Source organism: Triturus cristatus, chromosome 7, assembly GCF_964204655.1.
Source record: "Triturus cristatus chromosome 7, aTriCri1.1, whole genome shotgun sequence".
Classification (NCBI taxonomy): Eukaryota; Metazoa; Chordata; class Amphibia; order Caudata; family Salamandridae; genus Triturus; species Triturus cristatus.
This window is the reverse complement of record NC_140590.1, coordinates 772,260,002-772,279,884: the sequence shown is the minus strand read 5'-3', so window position 1 is coordinate 772,279,884 and position 19,883 is coordinate 772,260,002.

Genomic DNA, 19,883 nt, shown 5'->3' with positions numbered 1-19,883 from the left:
ATGTCATGAATATCAGGAATGTCATGGAAAGGAATGGAATGTCATGAATGTCACTGGGGTTGTCCAGGTAGAAGTTGAAGTTTCTGAGTAGGATATAATCGGTGGATGCTAGAGCCTGGGGTACGATGAGGTCTACGTTGGTGTAGGTGAAGACCTGGCGGGGGCCTAGGAGACCTGTAGATGAGGGTGCTGCAAAGGGTGTTGTTGGTCTGGATCTGGAAGTAGAGGTGTTCCATGATTGTCATTTGGTCGTTTGAGTGCATGGTCAGTTGGAGCGTGTTCTTGTGGATGATGGCGATGCCTCCTCCTGGTCGGTCGCTGCAGTCCTTGCATGTGATTTTGTCCTGGAATGGAATATCAGGAATGTCAGGAATGTCATGGAATGTCATGAATGTCATGGAATGGAATGTCAGGAATGTCATGGAATGGAATGTCATGTCATGGAATGGAATGTCAGGAATGGAATGTCATGTCATGAATGTCAGGAATGTCATCAGGAATGTCAGGAATGTCACGTCATGGAATGTCAGGAATGTCATGTCATGGAATGGAATGTCAGGAATGTCATGTCATGAATGTCATGGAATGGAATGTCAGGAATGTCATGGAATGGAATGTCATGGAATTTCTGGAATGTGAGGAATGTCATGTCATGAATATCAGGAATGTCATGGAAAGGAATGGAATGTCATGAATGTCACTGGGTTTGTCTAGGTAGAAGTTGAAGTTTCTGAGTAGGATATAATCGGTGGATGCTAGAGCCTGGGGTACGATAAGGTCTACGTTGGTGTAGGTGAAGAGCTGGCGGGGGCCTAGGAGACCTGTAGATGAGGGTGCTGCAAAGGGTGTTGTTGGTCTGGATCTGGAAGTAGAGGTGTTCCATGATTGTCATTCGGTCGTTTGAGTGCATGGTCAGTTGGAGCGTGTTCTTGTGGATGATGGCGATGCCTCCTCCTGGTCGGTCGGTGCAGTCCTTGCAGGGGATTTTGTCATGGTATGGAATATCAGGAATGTCAGGAATGTCATGGAATGTCATGAATGTCATGGAATGGAATGTCAGGAATGTCATGGAATGGAATGTCAAGAATGTCATGTCATGGAATGGAATATCATAAATTTCATGTCAGGAATGTCATGTCATGGAGTGTCAGGAATATATCATGGAATGGAATATCAGGAATGTCATGTCATGAATGTCAGGAATGTCATAGAATGGAATGTCATGGAATGGCTGTCAGGAATGTCATGTCATGGAAGGGAATGTCAGGAATGTCATGGAATGGAATGTCAGGAATGTCATGGAATATAATGTCAGGAATGTCATGTCCTGGAATGGAATGTCAGGAATGTCATGTCTTGGAAAACAATGTCAGGAATGTCATGTAATGGAATGGAATGTCATGAATGGAATGTCATGCCATGAATGTCAGAAGTGTCATCAGGAATGTCAGGAATGTCATGGAATGGAATAACAGGAATGTCATGGAATGGAATGTCAGGAATGGAATGTCAGGAATGTCATGGAATGTCATGGAATGAAATGTCAGGAATATCATGTCAAGGAATAGAATGTCATGTCTTGGAATGCAATGTCAGGAATGTCATGTCATGGAATGGAATGTCATGAACGGAATGTCATGTCATGAATGTCAGGAATGTCATCAGTAATGTCAGGAATATCATGGAATGGAATGTCAGGAATGTCATGGAATTGAATGTCATGATTGTCATGGAATGGAATGTCATTAATGTCATGGAATGGAATGTCATGAATGTCATGGAATGGAATGTCAGGAATATCAGGAATGTCAAGAGATGGAATGTCATAAATGTCAGGACTGTCATGTCATGAATGTCAGGAATGTCATTGAATGGAATATCAGGAATGTCATGGAATGGAATATCAGGAATGTCAGGAATGTCATGGAATGTCATGAATGTCATGTAATGGAATGTCAGGAATGTCATGGAATGGAATGTCAAGAACATCATGTCATGGAATGTCATGTCATGAATGTCAGGAATATCATCAGGAATGTCAGGAATATCATGTCATGGAATAGAATGTCATGAATGTCATGGAATGGATTGTCATGAATGTCAGGAATGTCATGTCATGAATATCAGGAGTGTCATGTCATGGAATGTCAGGAATGTCATGTCATGGAATGGAATGTCATAAATGTCATGTCATGAATGTCAAGAATGTCATGTCATGGAATGTTAGGAATTTCATGTCATGGAATGGAATGTCAGGAATGTCATGGAATGGAATGTCAGGATTGTCATGAATGTCATGGAATAGAATGTCATGAATGTCATGGAATGGAATGTCAGAAATGGAATATCATGAATGTCATGGAATTTCAGGAATGTGAGGAATGTCATGGCATGAATGTGAGGAATGTCATGGAATGGAATGGAATGTCATGGAATGGAATGTCATGAATGTCATGGAATGGAATGTCAGGAAACTCATGTCATGGACTGTCAGGGATTTCATGGAATGGAATGTCAGGAATGTCATGGAATAGAATGTCATGGAATTTCAGGAATGTGAGGAATGTCATATCATGAATATCAGGAATGTCATGGAAAGGAATGGAATGTCTTGAATGTCACTTGGGTTGTCCAGGTAGAAGTTGATGTTTCTGAGTAGGATATAATCGGTGGATGCTAGAGCCTGGGGTACGATGAGGTCTACGTTGGTGTAGGTGAAGAGCTGGCGGGGGCCTAGGAGACCTGTAGATGAGGGTGCTGCAAAGGGTGTTGTTGGTCTGGATCTGGAAGTAGAGGTGTTCCATGATTGTCATTTGGTCGTTTGAGTGCATGGTCAGTTGGAGCGTGTTCTTGTGGATGATGGCGATGCCTCCTCCTGGTCGGTCGGTGCAGTCCTTGCAGGTGATTTTGTCCTGGAATGGAATATCAGGAATGTCAGGAATGTCATGGAATGTCATGAATGTCATGGAATGGAATGTCAGGAATGTCATGGAATGGAATGTCATGTCATGGAATGGAATGTCAGGAATGGAATGTCATGTCATGAATGTCAGGAATGTCATCAGGAATGTCAGGAATGTCACGTCATAGAATGTCAGGAATGTCATGTCATGGAATGGAATGTCAGGAATGTCATGTCATGAATGTCATGAATGTCATGGAATGGAATGTCAGGAATGTCATGGAATGGAATGTCATGGAATTTCAGGAATGTGAGGAATGTCATGTCATGAATATCAGGAATGTCATGGAAAGGAATGGAATGTCATGAATGTCACTGGGTTTGTCTAGGTAGAAGTTGAAGTTTCTGAGTAGGATATAATCGGCGGATGCTAGAGCCTGGGGTACGATGAGGTCTACGTTGGTGTAGGTGAAGAGCTGGCGGGGGCCTAGGAGACCTGTAAATGAGGGTGCTGCAAAGGGTGTTGTTGATCTAGATCTGGAAGTGGAGGTGTTCCATGATTGTCATTCGGTCGTTTAAGTGCATGGTCAGTTGGAGCGTGTTCTTGTGGATGATGGCGATGCCTCCTCCTGGTCGGTCGGTGCAGTCCTTGCAGGGGATTTTGTCATGGAATGGAATATCAAGAATGTCAGGAATTTCATGGAATGTCATGAATGTCATGGAATGGAATGTCAGGAATGTCATGGAATGGAATGTCAAGAATGTCATGTCATGGAATGGAATATCATAAATTTCATGTCAGGAATGTCATGTCATGGAGTGTCAGGAATATATCATGGAATGGAATATCAGGAATGTCATGTCATGAATGTCAGGAATGTCATAGAATGGAATGTCATGGAATGGCTGTCAGGAATGTCATGTCATGGAAGGGAATGTCAGGAATGTCATGGAATGGAATGTCAGGAATGTCATGGAATATAATGTCAGGAATGTCATGTCCTGGAATGGAATGTCAGGAATGGCATGTCTTGGAAAACAATGTCAGGAATGTCATGTAATGGAATGGAATGTCATGAATGGAATGTCATGCCATGAATGTCAGAAGTGTCATCAGGAATGTCAGGAATGTCATGGAATGGAATAACAGGAATGTCATGGAATGGAATGGAATGTCAGGAATGTCATGGAATGAAATGTCAGGAATGTCATGGAATGAAATGTCAGGAATATCATGTCAAGGAATAGAATGTCATGTCTTGGAATGCAATGTCAGGAATGTCATGTCATGGAATGGAATGTCATGAACGGAATGTCATGTCATGAATGTCAGGAATGTCATCAGGAATGTCAGGAATATCATGGAATGGAATGCCAGGAATGTCATGGAATTGAATGTCATGATTGTCATGGAATGGAATGTCATTAATGTCATGGAATGGAATGTCATGAATGTCATGGAATGGAATGTCAGGAATATCAGGAATGTCAAGAGATGGAATGTCATAAATGTCAGGACTGTCATGTCATGAATGTCAGGAATGTCATGGAATGGAATATCAGGAATGTCATGGAATGGAATATCAGGAATGTCAGGAATGTCATAGAATGTCATGAATGTCATGGAATGGAATGTCAGGAATGTCATGGAATGTCATGTCATGAATGTCAGGAATGTCATCAGGAATGTCAGGAATATCATGTCATGGAATAGAATGTCATGAATGTCATGGAATGGATTGTCATGAATGTCAGGAATGTCATGTCATGGAATGGAATGTCATAAATGTCATGTCATGAATGCCAAGAATGTCATGTCATGGAATGTTAGGAATTTCATGTCATGGAATGAAATGTCAGGAATGTCATGGAATGGAATGTCATGAATGTCATGGAATGGAATGTCATGAATGTCATGGAATGGAATGTCAGAAATGGAATGTCATGAATGTCATGGAATTTCAGGAATGTGAGGAATGTCATGGCATGAATGTGAGGAATATCATGGAATGGAATGTCATGAATGTCATGGAATGGAATGTCAGGAAACTCATGTCATGGACTGTCAGGGATGTCATGGAATGGAATGTCAGGAATGTCATGGAATAGAATGTCATGGAATTTCAGGAATGTGAGGAATGTCATATCATGAATATCAGGAATGTCATGGAAAGGAATGGAATGTCATGAATGACACTGGGGTTGTCCAGGTAGAAGTTGAAGTTTCTGAGTAGGATATAATCGGTGGATGCTAGAGCCTGGGGTACGATGAGGTCTACGTTGGTGTAGGTGAAGAGCTGGCGGGGGCCTAGGAGACCTGTATATGAGGGTGCTGCAAAGGGTGTTGTTGGTCTGGACTCGGAAGTAGAGGTGTTCCATGATTGTCATTTGGTCGTTTGAGTGCATGGTCAGTTGGAGCGTGTTCTTGTGGATGATGGCGATGCCTCCTCCTGGTCGGTCGGTGCAGTCCTTGCAGGTGATTTTGTCCTGGAATGGAATATCAGGAATGTCAGGAATGTCATGGAATGTCATGAATGTCATGGAATGGAATGTCAGGAATGTCATGGAATGGAATGTCATGTCATGGAATGGAATGTCAGGAATGGAATGTCATGTCATGAATGTCAGGAATGTCGTCAGGAATATCATGTCATGGAATAGAATGTCATGAATGTCATGGAATGGATTGTCATGAATGTCAGGAATGTCATGTCATGAATATCAGGAGTGTCATGTCATGGAATGTCAGGGAATGGAATGTCATAAATGTCATGTCAAGAATGTCATGTCATGGAATGTTAGGAATTTCATGTCATGGAATGGAATGTCAGGAATGTCATGGAATGGAATGTCAGGAATGTCATGAATGTCATAGAATGGAATGTCATGGAATGGAATGTCAGAAATGGAATATCATGAATGTCATGGAATTTCAGGAATGTGAGGAATGTCATGGCATGAATGTGAGGAATGTCATGGAATGGAATGGAATGTCATGGAATGGAATGTCAGGAATTTCATGGAATGGAATGTCAGGAAACTCATGTCATGGACTGTCAGGAATGTCATGGAATAGAATGTCATGGAATTTCAGGAATGTGAGGAATGTCATATCATGAATATCAGGAATGTCATAGAAAGGAATGGAATGTCATGAATGTCACTGGGGTTGTCCAGGTAGAAGTTGAAGTTTCTGAGTAGGATATAATCGGTGGATGCTAGAGCCTGGGGTACGATGAGGTCTACGTTGGTGTAGGTGAAGAGCTGGCGGGGGCCTAGGAGACCTGTAGATGAGGGTGCTGCAAAGGGTGTTGTTGGTCTGGATCTGGAAGTAGAGGTGTTCCATGATTGTCATTTGGTCGTTTGAGTGCATGGTCAGTTGGAGCGTGTTCTTGTGGATGATGGCAATGCCTCCTCCTGGTCGGTCGGTGCAGTCCTTGCAGGTGATTTTGTCCTGGAATGGAATATCAGGAATGTCAGGAATGTCATGGAATGTCATGAATGTCATGGAATGGAATGTCAGGAATGTCATGGAATGGAATGTCATGTCATGGAATGGAATGTCAGGAATGGAATGTCATGTCATGAATGTCAGGAATGTCACGTCATGGAATGTCAGGAATGTCATGTCATGGAATGGAATATCAGGAATGTCATGTCATGAATGTCATGAATGTCATGGAATGGAATGTCATGGAATTTCAGGAATGTGAGGAATGTCATGTCATGAATATCAGGAATGTCATGGAAAGGAATGGAATGTCATGAATGTCACTGGGTTTGTCTAGGTAGAAGTTGAAGTTTCTGAGTAGGATATAATCGGTGGATGCTAGAGCCTGGGGTACGATGAGGTCTACGTTGGTGTAGGTGAAGAGCTGGCGGGGGCCTAGGAGACCTGTAAATGAGGGTGCTGCAAAGGGTGTTGTTGATCTGGATCTGGAAGTGGAGGTGTTCCATGATTGTCATTCGGTCGTTTGAGTGCATGGTCAGTTGGAGCGTGTTCTTGTGGATGATGGCGATGCCTCCTCCTGGTCGGTCGGTACAGTCCTTGCAGGGGATTTTGTCATGGAATGGAATATCAGGAATGTCAGGAATGTCATGGAATGTCATGAATGTCATGGAATGTAATGTCAGGAATGTCATGTCCTGGAATGGAATGTCAGGAATGTCATGTCTTGGAAAACATTGTTAGGAATGTCATATAATGGAATGGAATGTCATGAATGGAATGTCATGTCATGAATGTCAAAAGTGTCATCAGGAATGTCATGGAATGGAATATCAGGAATATCATGGAATGGAATGTCAGGAATGGCATGTCAGGATGGTAATGGAATGGTATGGAATGAAATGTCAGGAATATCATGTCAAGGAATGGAATGTCATGTCTTGGAATGCAATGTCAGGAATGTCATGTCATAGAATGGAATGTCATGAACGGAATGTCATGTCATGAATGTCAGGAATGTCATCAGGAATGTCAGGAATATCATGGAATGGAATGTCAGGATCGTCATGGAATGGAATGTCATGAATGTCATGGAATGGAATGGAATGTCATGAATGTCATGCAATGGAATGTCATGAATGTCATGGAATGGAATGTCAGGAATATCAAGAATATCATGGGATGGAATGTCATAAATGTCAGGACTGTCATTTCATGAATGTCAGAAATGTCATGGAATGGCATATCAGGAATGTCATGGAGTGGAATATCAGGAATGTCAGGAATATCATGGAATGTCATGAATGTCATGGAATGGAATGTCAGGAATGTCATGGAATGGAATGTCAAGAATATCATGTCATGGAATGTCATGTCATGAATGTCAGGAATGTCATCAGGAATGTCAGGAATATCATGTCATGGAATAGAATGACATGAATGTCATGGAATGGATTGTCATGAATGTCAGGAATGTCATGTCATGAATATCAGGAGTGTCATGTCATGGAATGTCAGGAATGTCATGTCATGGAATGGAATGTCATAAATGTCATGTCATGAATGTTAGGAATTTCATGTCATGGAATGGAATGTCAGGAATGTCATGGAATGGAATGTCAGGAATGTCATGGAATGGAATGTCAGGAATGTCATGAATGTCATGGAATGGAATATCAGAAATGGAATGTCATGAATGTCATGGAATTTCAGGAATGTGAGGAATGTCATGGCATGAATGTGAGGAATGTCATGGAATGGAATGGAATGTCATGGAATGGAATGTCATGAATATCATGGAATGGAATGTCAGGAAACTCATGTTATGGACTGTCAGGGATGTCATGGAATGGAATGACAAATGTCATGTCAGGAATGTCACGTCATGGAATGTCAGGAATGTCATGTCATGGAATGGAATGTCAGGAATGTCATGTCATGAATGTCATGAATGTCATGGAATGGAATGTCAGGAATGTCATGGAATGGAATGTCATGGAATTTCAGGAATGTGAGGAATGTCATGTCATGAATATCAGGAATGTCATGGAAAGGAATGGAATGTCATGAATGTCACTGGGGTTGTCCAGGTAGAAGTTGAAGTTTCTGAGTAGGATATAATCGGTGGATGCTAGAGCCTGGGGTACGATGAGGTCTACGTTGGTGTAGGTGAAGAGCTGGCGGGGGCCTAGGAGACCTGTAGATGAGGGTGCTGCAAAGGGTGTTGTTGGTCTGGATCTGGAAGTAGAGGTGTTCCATGATTGTCATTTGGTCGTTTGAGTGCATGGTCAGTTGGAGCGTGTTCTTGTGGATGATGGCGATGCCTCCTCCTGGTCGGTCGGTGCAGTCCTTGTAGGTGATTTTGTCCTGGAATGGAATATCAGGAATGTCAGGAATGTCATGGAATGTCATGAATGTCATGGAATGGAATGTCAGGAATGTCATGGAATGGAATGTCATGTCATGGAATGGAATGTCAGGAATGGAATGTCATGTCATGAATGTCAGGAATGTCAGGAATGTCACGTCATGGAATGTCAGGAATGTCATGTCATGGAATGGAATGTCAGGAATGTCATGTCATGAATGTCATGAATGTCATGGAATGGAATGTCAGGAATGTCATGGAATGGAATGTCATGGAATTTCTGGAATGTCAGGAATGTCATGTCATGAATATCAGGAATGTCATGGAAAGGAATGGAATGTCATGAATGTCACTGGGTTTGTCTAGGTAGAAGTTGAAGTTTCTGAGTAGGATATAATCGGTGGATGCTAGAGCCTGGGGTACGATGAGGTCTACGTTGGTGTAGGTGAAGAGCTGGCGGAGGCCTAGGAGACCTGTAAATGAGGGTGCTGCAAAGGGTGTTGTTGATCTGGATCTGGAAGTGGAGGTGTTCCATGATTGTCATTCGGTCGTTTGAGTGCATGGTCAGTTGGAGCGTGTTCTTGTGGATGATGGCGATGCCTCCTCCTGGTCGGTCGGTGCAGTCCTTGCAGGGGATTTTTTCATGGAATGGAATATCAGGAATGTCAGGAATGTCATGGAATGTCATGAATGTCATGGAATGGAATGTCAGGAATGTCATGGAATGGAATGTCAAGAATGTCATGTCATGGAATGGAATATCATAAATTTCATGTCAGGAATGTCATGTCATGGAGTGTCAGGAATATATCATGGAATGGAATATCAGGAATGTCATGTCATGAATGTCAGGAATGTCATAGAATGGAATGTCATGGAATGGCTGTCAGGAATGTCATGTCATGGAAGGGAATGTCAGGAATGTCATGGAATGGAATGTCAGGAATGTCATGGAATATAATGTCAGGAATGTCATGTCCTGGAATGGAATGTCAGGAATGTCATGTCTTGGAAAACAATGTCAGGAATGTCATGTAATGGAATGGAATGTCATGAATGGAATGTCATGCCATGAATGTCAGAAGTGTCATCAGGAATGTCAGGAATGTCATGGAATGGAATAACAGGAATGTCATGGAATGGAATGTCAGGAATGGAATGTCAGGAATGTCATGGAATGTCATGGAATAAAATGTCAGGAATATCATGTCAAGGAATAGAATGTCATGTCTTGGAATGCAATGTCAGGAATGTCATGTCATGGAATGGAATGTCATGAACGGAATGTCATGTCATGAATGTCAGGAATGTCATCAGTAATGTCAGGAATATCATGGAATGGAATGTCAGGAATGTCATGGAATTGAATGTCATGATTGTCATGGAATGGAATGTCATTAATGTCATGGAATGGAATGTCATGAATCTCATGGAATGGAATGTCAGGAATATCAGGAATGTCAAGAGATGGAATGTCATAAATGTCAGGACTGTCATGTCATGAATGTCAGGAATGTCATGGAATGGAATATCAAGAATGTCATGGAATGGAATATCAGGAATGTCATGAATGTCATGAAATGTCATGAATGTCATGGAATGGAATGTCAGGAATGTCATGGAATGGAATGTCAAGAACATCATGTCATGGAATGTCATGTCATGAATGTCAGGAATGTCATCAGGAATGTCAGGAATATCATGTCATGGAATAGAATGTCATGAATGTCATGGAATGGATTGTCATGAATGTCAGGAATGTCATGTCATGAATATCAGGAGTGTCATGTCATGGAATGTCAGGAATGTCATGTCATGGAATGGAATGTCATAAATGTCATGTCATGAATGTCAAGAATGTCATGTCATGGAATGTTAGGAATTTCATGTCATGGAATGTCAGGAATGTCATGGAATGGAATGTCAGGATTGTCATGAATGTCATGGAATGGAATGTCTATGAATGTCATGGAATGGAATGTCAGAAATGGAATATCATGAATGTCATGGAATTTCAGGAATGTGAGGAATGCCATGGCATGAATGTGAGGAATGTCATGGAATGGAATGGAATGTCATGGAATGGAATGTCATGAATGTCATGGAATGGAATGTCAGGAAACTCATGTCATGGACTGTCAGGGATTTCATGGAATGGAATGTCAGGAATGTCATGGAATAGAATGTCATGGAATTTCAGGAATGTGAGGAATGTCATATCATGAATATCAAGAATGTCATGGAAAGGAATGGAATGTCATGAATGTCACTGGGGTTGTCCAGGTAGAAGTTGAAGTTTCTGAGTAGGATATAATCGGTGGATGCTAGAGCCTGGGGTACGATGAGGTCTACGTTGGTGTAGGTGAAGAGCTGGCGGGGGCCTAGGAGACCTGTAGATGAGGGTGCTGCAAAGGGTGTTGTTGGTCTGGATCTGGAAGTAGAGGTGTTCCATGATTGTCATTTGGTCGTTTGAGTGCATGGTCAGTTGGAGCGTGTTCTTGTGGATGATGGCGATGCCTCCTCCTGGTCGGTCGGTGCAGTCCTTGCAGGTGATTTTGTCCTGGAATGGAATATCAGGAATGTCAGGAATGTCATGGAATGTCATGAATGTCATGGAATGGAATGTCAGGAATGTCATGGAATGGAATGTCATGTCATGGAATGGAATGTCAGGAATGGAATGTCATGTCATGAATGTCAGGAATGTCATCAGGAATGTCAGGAATGTCACGTCATGGAATGTCAGGAATGTCATGTCATGGAATGGAATGTCAGGAATGTCATGTCATGAATGTCATGAATGTCAGGAAATGGAATGTCAGGAATGTCATCAGGAATGTCAGGAATGTCACGTCATGGAATGTCAGGAATGTCATGTCATGGAATGGAATGTCAGGAATGTCATGTCATGAATGTCAGGAAATGGAATGTCAGGAATGTCATGGAATGGAATGTCATGGAATTTCAAGAATGTGAGGAATGTCATGTCATGAATATCAGGAATGTCATGGAAAGGAATGGAATGTCATGAATGTCACTGGGGTTGTCCAGGTAGAAGTTGAAGTTTCTGAGTAGGATATAATCGGTGGATGCTAGAGCCTGGGGTACGATGAGGTCTACGTTGGTGTAGGTGAAGACCTGGCGGGGGCCTAGGAGACCTGTAGATGAGGGTGCTGCAAAGGGTGTTGTTGGTCTGGATCTGGAAGTAGAGGTGTTCCATGATTGTCATTTGGTCGTTTGAGTGCATGGTCAGTTGGAGCGTGTTCTTGTGGATGATGGCGATGCCTCCTCCTGGTCGGTCGCTGCAGTCCTTGCATGTGATTTTGTCCTGGAATGGAATATCAGGAATGTCAGGAATGTCATGGAATGTCATGAATGTCATGGAATGGAATGTCAGGAATGTCATGGAATGGAATGTCATGTCATGGAATGGAATGTCAGGAATGGAATGTCATGTCATGAATGTCAGGAATGTCATCAGGAATGTCAGGAATGTCACGTCATGGAATGTCAGGAATGTCATGTCATGGAATGGAATGTCAGGAATGTCATGTCATGAATGTCATGGAATGGAATGTCAGGAATGTCATGGAATGGAATGTCATGGAATTTCTGGAATGTGAGGAATGTCATGTCATGAATATCAGGAATGTCATGGAAAGGAATGGAATGTCATGAATGTCACTGGGTTTGTCTAGGTAGAAGTTGAAGTTTCTGAGTAGGATATAATCGGTGGATGCTAGAGCCTGGGGTACGATGAGGTCTACGTTGGTATAGGTGAAGAGCTGGCGGAGGCCTAGGAGACCTGTAAATGAGGGTGCTGCAAAGGGTGTTGTTGATCTGGATCTGGAAGTGGAGGTGTTCCATGATTGTCATTCGGTCGTTTGAGTGCATGGTCAGTTGGAGCGTGTTCTTGTGGATGATGGCGATGCCTCCTCCTGGTCGGTCGGTGCAGTCCTTGCAGGGGATTTTTTCATGGAATGGAATATCAGGAATGTCAGGAATGTCATGGAATGTCATGAATGTCATGGAATGGAATGTCAGGAATGTCATGGAATGGAATGTCAAGAATGTCATGTCATGGAATGGAATATCATAAATTTCATGTCAGGAATGTCATGTCATGGAGTGTCAGGAATATATCATGGAATGGAATATCAGGAATGTCATGTCATGAATGTCAGGAATGTCATAGAATGGAATGTCATGGAATGGCTGTCAGGAATGTCATGTCATGGAAGGGAATGTCAGGAATGTCATGGAATGGAATGTCAGGAATGTCATGGAATATAATGTCAGGAATGTCATGTCCTGGAATGGAATGTCAGGAATGTCATGTCTTGGAAAACAATGTCAGGAATGTCATGTAATGGAATGGAATGTCATGAATGGAATGTCATGCCATGAATGTCAGAAGTGTCATCAGGAATGTCAGGAATGTCATGGAATGGAATAACAGGAATGTCATGGAATGGAATGTCAGGAATGGAATGTCAGGAATGTCATGGAATGTCATGGAATGAAATGTCAGGAATATCATGTCAAGGAATAGAATGTCATGTCTTGGAATGCAATGTCAGGAATGTCATGTCATGGAATGGAATGTCATGAACGGAATGTCATGTCATGAATGTCAGGAATGTCATCAGTAATGTCAGGAATATCATGGAATGGAATGTCAGGAATGTCATGGAATTGAATGTCATGATTGTCATGGAATGGAATGTCATTAATGTCATGGAATGGAATGTCATGAATGTCATGGAATGGAATGTCAGGAATATCAGGAATGTCAAGAGATGGAATGTCATAAATGTCAGGACTGTCATGTCATGAATGTCAGGAATGTCATGGAATGGAATATCAAGAATGTCATGGAATGGAATATCAGGAATGTCATGAATGTCATGGAATGTCATGAATGTCATGGAATGGAATGTCAGGAATGTCATGGAATGGAATGTCAAGAATATCATGTCATGGAATGTCATGTCATGAATGTCAGGAATGTCATCAGGAATGTCAGGAATATCATGTCATGGAATAGAATGTCATGAATGTCATGGAATGGATTGTCATGAATGTCAGGAATGTCATGTCATGAATATCAGGAGTGTCATGTCATGGAATGTCAGGAATGTCATGTCATGGAATGGAATGTCATAAATGTCTTGTCATGAATGTCAAGAATGTCATGTCATGGAATGTTAGGAATTTCATGTCATGGAATGGAATGTCAGGAATGTCATGGAATGGAATGTCAGGATTGTCATGAATGTCATGGAATGGAATGTCTATGAATGTCATGGAATGGAATGTCAGAAATGGAATATCATGAATGTCATGGAATTTCAGGAATGTGAGGAATGTCATGGCATGGAATGTCATGGAATGGAATGTCATGGAATGGAATGTCATGAATGTCATGGAATGGAATGTCAGGAAACTCATGTCATGGACTGTCAGGGATTTCATGGAATGGAATGTCATGGAATAGAATGTCATGGAATTTCAGGAATGTGAGGAATGTCTTTTCATGAATATCAAGAATGTCATGGAAAGGAATGGAATGTCATGAATGTCACTGGGGTTGTCCAGGTAGAAGTTGAAGTTTCTGAGTAGGATATAATCGGTGGATGCTAGAGCCTGGGGTACGATGAGGTCTACGTTGGTGTAGGTGAAGAGCTGGCGGGGGCCTAGGAGACCTGTAGATGAGGGTGCTGCAAAGGGTGTTGTTGGTCTGGATCTGGAAGTAGAGGTGTTCCATGATTGTCATTTGGTCGTTTGAGTGCATGGTCAGTTGGAGCGTGTTCTTGTGGATGATGGCGATGCCTCCTCCTGGTCGGTCGGTGCAGTCCTTGCAGGTGATTTTGTCCTGGAATGGAATATCAGGAATGTCAGGAATGTCATGGAATGTCATGAATGTCATGGAATGGAATGTCAGGAATGTCATGGAATGGAATGTCATGTCATGGAATGGAATGTCAGGAATGGAATGTCATGTCATGAATGTCAGGAATGTCGTCAGGAATATCATGTCATGGAATAGAATGTCATGAATGTCATGGAATGGATTGTCATGAATGTCAGGAATGTCATGTCATGAATATCAGGAGTGTCATGTCATGGAATGTCAGGGAATGGAATGTCATAAATGTCATGTCAAGAATGTCATGTCATGGAATGTTAGGAATTTCATGTCATGGAATGGAATGTCAGGAATGTCATGGAATGGAATGTCAGGAATGTCATGAATGTCATAGAATGGAATGTCATGGAATGGAATGTCAGAAATGGAATATCATGAATGTCATGGAATTTCAGGAATGTGAGGAATGTCATGGCATGAATGTGAGGAATGTCATGGAATGGAATGGAATGTCATGGAATGGAATGTCAGGAATTTCATGGAATGGAATGTCAGGAAACTCATGTCATGGACTGTCAGGAATGTCATGGAATAGAATGTCATGGAATTTCAGGAATGTGAGGAATGTCATATCATGAATATCAGGAATGTCATAGAAAGGAATGGAATGTCATGAATGTCACTGGGGTTGTCCAGGTAGAAGTTGAAGTTTCTGAGTAGGATATAATCGGTGGATGCTAGAGCCTGGGGTACGATGAGGTCTACGTTGGTGTAGGTGAAGAGCTGGCGGGGGCCTAGGAGACCTGTAGATGAGGGTGCTGCAAAGGGTGTTGTTGGTCTGGATCTGGAAGTAGAGGTGTTCCATGATTGTCATTTGGTCGTTTGAGTGCATGGTCAGTTGGAGCGTGTTCTTGTGGATGATGGCAATGCCTCCTCCTGGTCGGTCGGTGCAGTCCTTGCAGGTGATTTTGTCCTGGAATGGAATATCAGGAATGTCAGGAATGTCATGGAATGTCATGAATGTCATGGAATGGAATGTCAGGAATGTCATGGAATGGAATGTCATGTAATGGAATGGAATGTCAGGAATGGAATGTCATGTCATGAATGTCAGGAATGTCACGTCATGGAATGTCAGGAATGTCATGTCATGGAATGGAATATCAGGAATGTCATGTCATGAATGTCATGAATGTCATGGAATGGAATGTCAGGAATGTCATGGAATGGAATGTCATGGAATTTCAGGAATGTGAGGAATGTCATGTCATGAATATCAGGAATGTCATGGAAAGGAATGGAATGTCATGAATGTCACTGGGTTTGTCTAGGTAGAAGTTGAAGTTTCTGAGTAGGATATCATCGGTGGATGCTAGAGCCTGGGGTACGATGAGGTCTACGTTGGTGTAGGTGAAGAGCTGGCGGGGGCCTAGGAGACCTGTAAATGAGGGTGCTGCAAAGGGTGTTGTTGATCTGGATCTGGAAGTGGAGGTGTTCCATGATTGTCATTCGGTCGTTTAAGTGCATGGTCAGTTGGAGCGTGTTCTTGTGGATGATGGCGATGCCTCCTCCTGGTCGGTCGGTACAGTCCTTGCAGGGGATTTTGTCATGGAATGGAATATCAGGAATGTCAGGAATGTCATGGAATGTCATGAATGTCATGGAATGTAATGTCAGGAATGTCATGTCCTGGAATGGAATGTCAGGAATGTCATGTCTTGGAAAACATTGTTAGGAATGTCATATAATGGAATGGAATGTCATAAATGGAATGTCATGTCATGAATGTCAAAAGTGTCATCAGGAATGTCATGGAATGGAATATCAGGAATATCATGGAATGGAATGTCAGGAATGGCATGTCAGGATGGTAATGGAATGGTATGGAATGAAATGTCAGGAATATCATGTCAAGGAATGGAATGTCATGTCTTGGAATGCAATGTCAGGAATGTCATGTCATAGAATGGAATGTCATGAACGGAATGTCATGTCATGAATGTCAGGAATGTCATCAGGAATGTCAGGAATATCATGGAATGGAATGTCAGGATCGTCATGGAATGGAATGTCATGAATGTCATGGAATGGAATGGAATGTCATGAATGTCATGCAATGGAATGTCATGAATGTCATGGAATGGAATGTCAGGAATATCAAGAATATCATGGGATGGAATGTCATAAATGTCAGGACTGTCATTTCATGAATGTCAGAAATGTCATGGAATGGCATATCAGGAATGTCATGGAGTGGAATATCAGGAATGTCAGGAATATCATGGAATGTCATGAATGTCATGGAATGGAATGTCAGGAATGTCATGGAATGGAATGTCAAGAATATCATGTCATGGAATGTCATGTCATGAATGTCAGGAATGTCATCAGGAATGTCAGGAATATCATGTCATGGAATAGAATGTCATGAATGTCATGGAATGGATTGTCATGAATGTCAGGAATGTCATGTCATGAATATCAGGAGTGTCATGTCATGGAATGTCAGGAATGTCATGTCATGGAATGGAATGTCATAAATGTCATGTCATGAATGTTAGGAATTTCATGTCATGGAATGGAATGTCAGGAATGTCATGGAATGGAATGTCAGGAATGTCATGGAATGGAATGTCAGGAATGTCATGAATGTCATGGAATGGAATATCAGAAATGGAATGTCATGAATGTCATGGAATTTCAGGAATGTGAGGAATGTCATGGCATGAATGTGAGGAATGTCATGGAATGGAATGGAATGTCATGGAATGGAATGTCATGAATATCATGGAATGGAATGTCAGGAAACTCATGTTATGGACTGTCAGGGATGTCATGGAATGGAATGACAAATGTCATGTCAGGAATGTCACGTCATGGAATGTCAGGAATGTCATGTCATGGAATGGAATGTCAGGAATGTCATGTCATGAATGTCATGAATGTCATGGAATGGAATGTCAGGAATGTCATGGAATGGAATGTCATGGAATTTCAGGAATGTGAGGAATGTCATGTCATGAATATCAGGAATGTCATGGAAAGGAATGGAATGTCATGAATGTCACTGGGGTTGTCCAGGTAGAAGTTGAAGTTTCTGAGTAGGATATAATCGGTGGATGCTAGAGCCTGGGGTACGATGAGGTCTACGTTGGTGTAGGTGAAGAGCTGGCGGGGGCCTAGGAGACCTGTAGATGAGGGTGCTGCAAAGGGTGTTGTTGGTCTGGATCTGGAAGTAGAGGTGTTCCATGATTGTCATTTGGTCGTTTGAGTGCATGGTCAGTTGGAGCGTGTTCTTGTGGATGATGGCGATGCCTCCTCCTGGTCGGTCGGTGCAGTCCTTGTAGGTGATTTTGTCCTGGAATGGAATATCAGGAATGTCAGGAATGTCATGGAATGTCATGAATGTCATGGAATGGAATGTCAGGAATGTCATGGAATGGAATGTCATGTCATGGAATGGAATGTCAGGAATGGAATGTCATGTCATGAATGTCAGGAATGTCATCAGGAATGTCAGGAATGTCACGTCATGGAATGTCAGGAATGTCATGTCATGGAATGGAATGTCAGGAATGTCATGTCATGAATGTCATGAATGTCATGGAATGGAATGTCAGGAATGTCATGGAATGGAATGTCATGGAATTTCAGGAATGTGAGGAATGTCATGTCATGAATATCAGGAATGTCATGGAAAGGAATGGAATGTCATGAATGTCACTGGGTTTGTCTAGGTAGAAGTTGAAGTTTCTGAGTAGGATATAATCGGTGGATGCTAGAGCCTGGGGTACGATGAGGTCTACGTTGGTGTAGGTGAAGAGCTGGCGGAGGCCTAGGAGACCTGTAAATGAGGGTGCTGCAAAGGGTGTTGTTGATCTGGATCTGGAAGTGGAGGTGTTCCATGATTGTCATTCGGTCGTTTGAGTGCATGGTCAGTTGGAGCGTGTTCTTGTGGATGATGGCGATGCCTCCTGGTCGGTCGGTGCAGTCCTTGCAGGGGATTTTTTCATGGAATGGAATATCAGGAATGTCAGGAATGTCATGGAATGTCATGAATGTCATGGAATGGAATGTCAGGAATGTCATGGAATGGAATGTCAAGAATGTCATGTCATGGAATGGAATATCATAAATTTCATGTCAGGAATGTCATGTCATGGAGTGTCAGGAATATATCATGGAATGGAATATCAGGAATGTCATGTCATGAATGTCAGGAATGTCATAGAATGGAATGTCATGGAATGGCTGTCAGGAATGTTATGTCATGGAAGGGAATGTCAGGAATGTCATGGAATGGAATGTCAGGAATGTCATGGAATATAATGTCAGGAATGTCATGTCCTGGAATGGAATGTCAGGAATGTCATGTCTTGGAAAACAATGTCAGGAATGTCATGTAATGGAATGGAATGTCATGAATGGAATGTCATGCCATGAATGTCAGAAGTGTCATCAGGAATGTCAGGAATGTCATGGAATGGAATAACAGGAATGTCATGGAATGGAATGTCAGGAATGGAATGTCAGGAATGTCATGGAATGTCATGGAATAAAATGTCAGGAATATCATGTCAAGGAATAGAATGTCATGTCTTGGAATGCAATGTCAGGAATGTCATGTCATGGAATGGAATGTCATGAACGGAATGTCATGTCATGAATGTCAGGAATGTCATCAGTAATGTCAGGAATATCATGGAATGGAATGTCAGGAATGTCATGGAATTGAATGTCATGATTGTCATGGAATGGAATGTCATTAATGTCATGGAATGGAATGTCATGAATCTCATGGAATGGAATGTCAGGAATATCAGGAATGTCAAGAGATGGAATGTCATAAATGTCAGGACTGTCATGTCATGAATGTCAGGAATGTCATGGAATGGAATATCAAGAATGTCATGGAATGGAATATCAGGAATGTCATGAATGTCATGAAATGTCATGAATGTCATGGAATGGAATGTCAGGAATGTCATGGAATGGAATGTCAAGAACATCATGTCATGGAATGTCATGTCATGAATGTCAGGAATGTCATCAGGAATGTCAGGAATATCATGTCATGGAATAGAATGTCATGAATGTCATGGAATGGATTGTCATGAATGTCAGGAATGTCATGTCATGAATATCAGGAGTGTCATGTCATGGAATGTCAGGAATGTCATGTCATGGAATGGAATGTCATAAATGTCATGTCATGAATGTCAAGAATGTCATGTCATGGAATGTTAGGAATTTCATGTCATGGAATGTCAGGAATGTCATGGAATGGAATGTCAGG